The sequence below is a fragment of the Nuphar pumila genome, chromosome 3 (genome assembly GCF_984573655.1).
Source record: "Nuphar pumila chromosome 3, dmNupPumi1.hap1.1, whole genome shotgun sequence".
NCBI classification, from domain to species: domain Eukaryota; kingdom Viridiplantae; phylum Streptophyta; class Magnoliopsida; order Nymphaeales; family Nymphaeaceae; genus Nuphar; species Nuphar pumila.
In genome coordinates, this window is record NC_143251.1 from 135,138,353 (window position 1) to 135,144,860 (window position 6,508).

At 38.2% G+C, this 6,508-nt stretch overlaps 1 long non-coding RNA gene across 1 annotated transcript; it reads left to right on the plus strand.

The window, feature by feature from the left end:
• The first annotated feature begins 3,099 nt into the window (after positions 1-3,099).
• LOC149843949 (uncharacterized) lies at positions 3,100-5,355 on the plus strand. The gene is made up of 2 exons (XR_016430942.1): positions 3,100-3,246; positions 4,895-5,355. It is a non-coding gene; the product is annotated as an uncharacterized LOC149843949 (long non-coding RNA).
• Positions 5,356-6,508: the final 1,153 nt, after the last annotated feature.

Sequence of the window (6,508 nt, forward strand, 5' to 3'; positions counted from 1 at the left end):
CCTCCATGTTTCTTTATCGCACTGAGCTTACCTGCATGGTTTTGTTGTTATATGTTGATGACACTACTAGTGATGATGATCAGATTCATGCATTTATATCTCATCTCAACTATGTTGAAATGAAAGATTTAGGCCTGTTACATTATTTTCTTGGCATGGAGGCCAATTCAAGTTTGATCTTAACTCACTAGAAATATATTATGGATCTCTTTGCTCGATTACATGTTAGGAGCTAAACTAGTGGGTACTCCTGTTACTTTGGGTGGGAAAATGTTGGCATTTCATGGTAGTATTTTAAATGATCCAGTACAGTACTGCAAGATGTTTGGTTCTCTGCAGTATTTAACTTTGACCCATCCACAAATTACCTATGCTGTCAATCAAGTTAGCCAGTTTATGCATAATCCTACTGTACCAACAGGGGCTCCGGAGCAGCTAGTGCACGTCACCTTGTATTGGGTCGTTGCAAGTTCAAATCCCAATGGTATCGTTGTAGAACTGGTAGGGGTCTGCCTAACCCCAGCTGGCCTTTCAAAAAAAATAAAAATCCTACTATTATTCATCTTACTGCAGCAAAGAGAAATTTATGCTACCTAAAAGGATCTCGAGTATGGTATTCAGGTGCAACTTGCAGCATCCCAGAAACTTCTTGTTTTTTTTTTTATGCAGGCTAGGCTAGCTGCCCTGCCCTGACAATCGACGTTCTACCAGCGGTTATTGTATTTTTTTTTGTCTTAATTTAAACTCCCGGGCTGTTAAAAAACACCCAACAGTTGCCCGTTCCAGTGCAGAGGCTAAATATGAATCCTTGGCTATTACAACTGCAGAATTGATTTGGATTAGTTACTTAATGCATGATCTTGGTATTTTTTTGAGGGACCCAACTCGCCTTTAGTGTGACAATATCAGTGCTTTATACATGGCTTCCAATCCGATTAAATGATCACACTCATCACATTGAAATTGATTATCACTTCATATATGAATGGATTTGCAAGTTTGTTATGTTCATAATCAAGATCAGCTGGCAGATATATTTACCAAAGGCCTATCTTGACCTCAGTTTTTGAAGTTTCGAGGCAAGCTCATGGCGCCAGCTCCCGTTGGCTTGAGGGGGAGTGATAAGTCAAGTATTGAAGATAATGGTTGCGTTCCTGATATTCAACATTCTAAAAGAAGAAACGCTCCTGATATTCATCATTCTGAAGGAGGAAACAAAGTAGAGAGATCAGCAGGTCACACACAAGTTGCCCTGACAAATGATTCTATAGGATGGGTTTGGAAACTTTATTTCCAAGGGTGAAAACGAATGTGGGAAAGACAAGGTAGAGGTGTTGGTTTCTAAATGTGAGTTCCCCTCAAAGAATACCTGTGAAGCTAATTGTATATATGATTCCCCATTAATGAAAAGTGTGAGAGTTTGTAGTCGTGGATGTAGGTTCTGCTGAACCGAACCACGTTAATTTTATCGTCTTGAGATTTTATTTTTAGATTACACATGACTTTGAGCAGATAAGGATCAGGTACTGAAATCAGCATGGGTTGGTTCCAAATTTTTGCTACTTGTGGTCCAAAATTTGGTCAATGCTGTGGTCCACTTCTAGATCTGGATTTGGACTGAGCATCCTACCTGTCCTTAATTAGAACCCATTTGAATCTGGCTTCCAACTTTAATCAAATAATCATATCAGGGCCTAAACATGGCCCCATCTTAATATTGAATCTGACTCTTAACTCCAATAACAAGACAAAAAAATTGGGTTCAAATTTGAATTCAGTCAGAAAAACTACATTTTGTGATGCAGGAGTGGAGTGATATATAAATCTATCTATGCTCACATCTCTAGTTGGATCATTTGAAATCCATATTATTTAGTTTGGTTATTTTAGTATTTGAATCATTGTAATGGATCTTGGATCCAAGATCCAGGTTTTATTAAATTAGAATAAGTTTTATCTTTTAGAGGGTTATCAGTCTAGAAAGTCTAATAGGATCAGAATTCTTCCCTACAAATATAGGAAAGATCTAAGATTAGAGTACAAAGTTGATTTGAGAATATTAAATTGAATTATTTCTCATTTTTCAGTTATTTCTTGCATTTTCTAGCTATTTCTCGTATTTCTCAGCTTTTCTTAGATATAAGCCTAGTTGATAAATTTTGTCGTAAATCAGACCCTCCCTATTTACATCATTTTGCTTGCCCAATTCTTAAGTTGACACTGACTAGGTACAACTAAACCCATAATTTGGGCATACTTAACCTCACTTGCATCGCTCCCTGTTTGTATGCGTGACTGAAAATTGTGATGATCACCAATCAATAGACATTACGAAATGTTGAGCAAGCTTCGCCAATTAAAATTTCTATCGTATAAACATTGCCTGAGTATATATAGTTGCCGGAAGCTTCTTAAAACCTCAGAACTTTGCTGACTATAAACTCCTTTAATGCTTCCAAAGCTTTATGGTAAACCCACTTCTTAAACATCGAAAGCTTGCTTAACTAATATAGAAATGAACTTTGAAATCTTCTATCTCATATTGAAAAGATTGAACTTTTTTTAAACTTATGTTCCTATAATAAAATTTATATATCTACTTAATATCCTTGATAAAAATATTTAAAATTCATTTTAAGTAAAGAACACAAATTTTATCTATATTTTGATGCAACCACTGTTGGGTATTTTTCGCTTAATTTTAATGACATATCCTTGATAATGCATATGAAAATATGCTTCAGCCTTGGCAAAAGAGTGGAATTTCACTATATGGGCTCCATAGTTTTAACCTTTCATGAGGCCATTGATGGCCATGACATTGAAACGTTAAGTTGAAAAATTGAGTAAATACAAACTACCAATCACATCAAATATTTATTTGATTTCAATCCAGATGATAAATGTCGTCATAGCCTACAGCTGCAATCTCACCCAGCGTTTACAACCACACCCCATTCCTCTATGAGTCCCACTTGTACTGAGTTACAGTAAAGAGGGGTGGGGTTTGTGGTTGTTAGCGTTTGACAGGATCCACTCTCACCCTACACCCCCTTCCCCACACTTCTATAAATAGAAAGGCAAAGGTGGTTCCATTCCATACTCAGCTCCTGCTTCTTTGCTTGTTAGTGACATTATAGTAGTTCATAGGCATGGCAAAGAAGGGTTACTACTTGCCCATCCTCCTTGTTGCCCTACTCTTAACCTTTTCTCTTGTGTTTGCAAGAGAGCCAAAGGAGAAGCGAAGTGCGTTAATGTTCTTTGTCTCAGCTCTTACCGGCGCGTTTGTGTGTCATGGAAGAGGAAGCCGTGACACCTGAAGTCGCAGTTTCTTCTTAAGCGAAAACAAAATCGGAGCCCCCTGGGAATGCTTTTCGCAGAAAAAGGGGGTCTAGCATGCATTTTGGCACATCCGTCGATGCAAATCGATGGTCCCATGTTTGTTTTGACATTTTGGGCTCCACAGAAACACATGCCTGTCATGAGTTTTCGCCAAAACACCCATTTTCCATGACACACAAACGTGCCCTAAATCATTTAGTCATTTATTTTCCTTTTTGGATAGCATTGTTTCAACTTCGCAACAAATCTGGCCAGGGGAAAATGTTTTGGTCCTTTGGGATATTTGAGAGGAATGCAGATCAGGTGATAAACGTTATCACCGTCCATGAGTGATAAGTCATCACTACGGTTTGCCTGCCCATTGTAGCAATCAATGGGCCAGGAATGTTGGGAGTTTGCTTCCGCTCATCCCCTATGTCATTCCCCATCTTGGTACCACTCCTAAATCTTGATACAAGTTGTTTTGATCAAATCTGACCTTATAGATGGATTCAACATGATAAATTTAATAAGAATCGACCTTTGGATCTTTGTTTTGACCAAAAAATATGATTTTTTAAATTACAAAATTTTGTGTTTTGTCAACCTTTGATTTTACAATGGCCAAAAAAATCCTGCAAACAAGTTGGATTTTGATGATTTAAATGTTGATCTTCATTAAATGATTGATGTAGTTTACATGTATGAAGTCCAATTTGATGAAAATAATTCGCATCAATGAAATCATGTGCCCATTGCGGATGATATCGATGGATAATGCTGATGGGATCCATGATAAGGCTTATCACTGGATCTGAATTCTTAAGAGTGATGGGATCCAATCATCAGCATTGCCATAAGCAATATCGTAATGGTCAATCGCGTCACTGCAATGCAGCATTACGGGCCCACTCGAATCATGATGGATGTGTAGAGCTAGAACTTGACCATGTTAGGAACCCCAACTCAAGACCAGCATTTCTTGACTTTTTCAGGCACGTGACCCATCTTAGTATCTGGTCAGCCTGATATTAATGGAGCCAATTAAGTCCTCTTGATTGCATTTCTAGACCTTGTCCATTGTAGCCTCTTATTCTGAAGGAAAATTTATGGGTTTGTTGCTCTTTTTTCATTTCGTACGTTTCTGCTCTTCCTTTTTTTTCCAACAAGATATTCCATATCTACTGCACGTTTGGAAGAGAGAAAAATTCTAGAAAAAGTGAGTCAAAATAGAAAATTAGTATGAATTTTCTGACACTTCCAAATGAGAAAGACTTTTTGGTTGAGAGTTTTGTACACTTTTTGATAGCCAGGAATGTTTCCTACCAAGAAAAAAAATTATGCTTACACTCCCCCCCCCCACCACACACACACACACACACCACCACCACCACCATCACTACCCTCCTCCTCTGTCTCTCTCTCATTTTTTTTCATGCTACAAATAACTTAAAAACTTTTTTTTGGAGAACTCATATAAAAAACTCAGGCAAAACTTTCTTTTCCTATGAGAGTTTTTCTCTCTTCCAAACGTGCCCCTAATGAATCATTTGCGCATTTCCATTGTTTTCAGATGAGGTTTCAGAAGGGAACAACTCCAATGGTGCCACATACCAGCCTCAGCCTGGTGAGCTTCGTGGTGCAGTTGGTGAATCTGACCAAGGATTTGGATTTCGCGGAAGACCTTGCTTTCGCTGTGGAATCCGTTTACAGCGTTGTTGCGGATTTAGATGTTGCTCAGAAGAAGAGTATGCCGAGTACATTAAGGCCCAAGGCATCCCTCACAACTGAAGAAGCAGGCTTGCATCCTTTCAGTTATTATCAGTAAAGCTAGCTTACCAACCGTATGGTTTGCTATGATTAAATAAAAGCACGTTAGTTTCCAGAAAAAAACAAACGTTAGTGTTTGTGCACACTATGTTCATCGTTTACCTTATGTTTAGCATGTTTGTGTTCCTGCTTTGTCTAAGCAAAAAATAGCTTATTGGCTTGTATTTTTTCCTTGTTGCCTAATAAAAACTTTTGTATGTTGTTTCCCTTTTGTATATATATATATATATATATATATATATACAACAACAACAACAACTACGCCTTCATCCCAAAACAATTGGGGTCGGCGATATGAACCAACAAAGAAAATCATTCTGGGTCTTCCACATGAATCCTTCTCCTCCATTCATTTCTATCCAATGCCATGTCCTCGGTGAGGTTCAAAGCATTCATATCCTTTCCTATCACCTCCATCCATGTCTTCCTAGGCCTACCCCGACCTCTTTTAACTAATATATTTTTCCATTTCTCCATCCTTCTAACTGGAGCATCATTAGGCCTTCGTCGAATATGTCCAAACCACCGTAAACGATTCTCTCTCATCTTATTTTCAATGGGTGCAACGCCTACCTTCTTACGTATCTCCTCGTTCCGAATCTTATCTTTTATTGTATTTCCACACATCCATCTCAGCATACGCATCTCAGCTACACAATTTTTTTGAATATGATGTCTCTTAGCAGCCCAACATTCCGTACCATATAGTAAAGCGGGCCTAATAGTCGTCTTATAAAACTTTTCCTTCAACCGCAATGGCATTCTACGATCGCACAACACTCCAGTTGCACTCTTCCATTTCATCCACCCAACCTTTATCCTATGATTTACATCTCCATCAATTTCTTCATACTTTTGAATGATAGATCCCAAATATTTGAAAGAATCATCCACCGGTATTTCTTGCTCACCAAGCTTCACTACACTCCCATCTCTATTTCGTTGCTTACTAAATCGACATTCCATGTATTCTGTCTTACTCTTACTCAACTTAAAACCTCTTGCTTCCAATGTCTGTCTCCATAATTCTAACTTAGCATTAACCCCAGCTCTAGACTCATCAATCAAAACAATATCATCAGCAAACAACATACACCACGGCACATTTTCTTGATTTGATCTCGTAAGCTCATCCATCACTATAGCAAATAGGAAAGGGCTTAAAGCAGATCCTTGATGTAACCCAACCGTCATAGGAAAATTGGTTGTCACCCCTCCACAAGTGCGGACATTGGTTACTACTCCTTCATACATATCTTTAATTATACTAATATACTTGAGAGAAACACCTTTCTTCATCATTGTCCACCAAAGAACGTCCCTAGGTACTCTATCGTAAGCCTTCTCCAAATCAATA